Source organism: Equus quagga, chromosome 13 (assembly GCF_021613505.1).
Source record: "Equus quagga isolate Etosha38 chromosome 13, UCLA_HA_Equagga_1.0, whole genome shotgun sequence".
Taxonomy (NCBI): Eukaryota; Metazoa; Chordata; class Mammalia; order Perissodactyla; family Equidae; genus Equus; species Equus quagga.
Window position 1 is genome coordinate 89,271,094 of NC_060279.1, and position 2,884 is coordinate 89,273,977.

Genomic DNA, 2,884 nt, shown 5'->3' on the forward strand with positions numbered 1-2,884 from the left:
TTCTGTCTCTGGCTGGGAGTACAGGGGAGTGGGAAGGAAGAGGGACATTGGACCATAGCCCTGGAGGCCCGTGGAGGTCCCTGCCCCAGCTCAGGCCCCGCGCTCTCCCCTGCATCCTCTCTCTGGCCTCCGTGCCTCCAGTCTCTCCCCACCCTCCCCGTCCACTGCCCCTCCTTGGCTCCCAAGCGCCCCCAGGAAAAGGTCCAACCCCTCAGCCCAACCCTCCAGGCTCTGTGGTTTGGCCCCTATCACACCTCATTTTGGCCTCTTCCTCTCTCTTATTCAGACTAGTCACATTGAACAGTGTTCTGACCACACGGGTTTTTTTGCACTTTAGTTTCTGCTGTTCCCTCTACTTACAATTTGTTCCATACAACCCAGGACATTTCTAGTCGTCTTGTCCTCACAGGGGACGTTTCCCCAGCCCTTTGGTGATCAGACCCACGCCATCATCTCTAGCCTTTCCTATCCCTCGAACTGAGAAGCTGCCCATTCCTGGAACTGTAATTCACATCACAATCACTGTTTTCCCACTTCCCGACTCTGCAAGTATCATTTTCTCTGCTGCGGATACTAACCCCTCCACCCCCGCACCCCCCGTCATCCTTTTATTGAGCTTTCCCTGGAAAGGTTTTCAAATTTCCAGCTTTCTCTGATCTTTCCTGGCTGAGTTAGAATCCTCCTCTGGTGGTCCCCAATACCCAGGGTTACACTCAAAGCTGTGTCCCCTGTGGTGTGACAATGCCTGACATACAGTAGGAACTCAATATTTATTGAATGAATGAATGATTGCCAACAGCCTCTCCTTCCGTAACGAGTCCTAGGAGGATGAGAAAATAGAGGAGCCTCAGTGGTAAATGTTGGAAGGACAGCAAGGAGGTCGGTGTGGCTGGAACGGAGTGAATTGGGGGCGAGGGGGAGTAGATGGTGAGAAGGCGCAAAGGTAGGGGATGACATCGGATAGAGTGGTGCCTCTGAAGGAGCAAACGTGGTCGCCGTGTTCACCAGAGGGCGCAATGTATCCTCAGCCCACGGTCTCAGAACTACAACTCCCAGCGGCCCTCGGAGTACGCGACCCTTTCGAAGCAAACGGTGAGGTCCAGCGGCCGCTGGGACTTGTAGTTCACACGGGAACCCTCCCTGGGAGGCCGAGAAACTCATTCCCAGGTCTTGAAAAAGTGTGGGGCTGGGTCCTTTCCGCCTTCCTCTATCTCCATGGTGATGGTTCCGGCGAAGGCCGAAGATTTGGCAGCAGCGGCTCCCCCTTCCCACTCCCTCCTCTTCACCATCTGCTCCACCTTCACACCTGGCTCGGAGCCGCGGCCGCCGCCTCCGCACCCAGGCGGGGAATTCTGCCGCCACAGGGTGGCGCGTGGGGACTGCTCCGCCGGCTACTCCTCCCTGGGACCCAGGGGTCCGGGCTCCCCGGGAATCTGGGGGTTTCTCAAACATAGGCAAAACTGTGAGACCCAGAGACCCAGCGAGACAAGGCGAGGGGCGAGAGGCCGCGGCGGGCAGTGGCAGCCAGGCCACGCCGTCCGTAGCGCCCGCCCGCCGCACCGACTGCTCCCTTCCACCCCCTTGCGGGCCTGTGCCACATCATGAAAATTTAATCCCAAATGCATTTGCGGCCCGAAGAAGGGGGGGAAGGGAGCACGCTCCTGGGGCCTGCCTCTGGCAGTGGACTCAGCGTCGGGGAGGGGGCTGATCTGGAGAGAGGAGCCGGGCAGGACGCGCCTGCCGGCTGGGGACTCAAAAGAGTCGGGGTTCAACCCCAGAGGGGCGGGGCTGGAACTCGTGGGTGGAGCAAGAACTCAGAGGGTGGGGACAGATCCAGGAAGTGGGCGGGGACAAATCTCAGCGGGAGGGGACAGGACTCAGCCGGTGGGGAGAGAACCCAATGGGTGCGGACAGAATTTAGACGGACAGATTCCAGGGGGTGAGGGCGAAAATCAGCAGGGACAGATCCCAGAGAAGGAGATAGAACTCTGGGAGCGAGGACAGAACTCAGGGGGTGGAGAAATATCCAAGGGAGCGGGGACACAACTCAAGGGGGTTGGAGACAGGACTCAAAGGGCAGGATAGATCCCAGGGTGGGAAGGCAATTATGACCTGTAACTGGGGGGCGCGGAATATAACTGTAGGGGTGGAACTCAGAAGGGAAGGAAATCGGGGCGAAGGGACTGGGAGGGGGATGCGCCCAGAGGGGGAGTAGACCTGGAGGGACGTGAGATTCCAAAGGGGAAAGGCGGACACAGGTGGATGGAAGTTAAGAGGGAGGAAACTGGATGAGGGAAGAACTCGAGGGGACAATGGGTGCATCGAAGTGGGGGTTGGGATTTCCGGGGGAAAGAATTCTCTGAATGAGAAAAGTACCCTCTGAATGAGAGAGCTGGATCTGGGGATGACGCGGGATGGGGATGGAACTCGGGGGGCGGGAGGTAGAACTGGAGGGCCCAGAAATTCGGAGGGATGGGACTGGGAGGAGGAAACGCAGAAGGAAACTCAGAGGAAGATGGAAGCACAGAGGACGAAAATGCGGGGACGAATTTAGGGGAAACTGAAGTGAGGGGGACAAATCTCAGTTGGGGAAGAGAACTCAGGAGGAGAGAAAATCTAGGATAGAAGGCGCTGGAGGGGTGGGGAGGGGGGCGTGGCACAGGGGCGAGTAACTCCGGCAAGACTTCAGTTTAGAAGCCAGAGGCGTGGTCTTGGGCGGGGACAGAATAGAGATAAAGGGCTGCGGGAGGGGGGCGGGACTAGAATGCGAGGGGCGGGGTCTAGCAGGGATGGGCGGGGCCTTTCCCCGCCCCGCCCCGCCCCCGACGCTGAGTGCAGTGGCAGCCCCCCTGCAGCCAGCACTCGCAGGCTCCTTCCCCCCGAG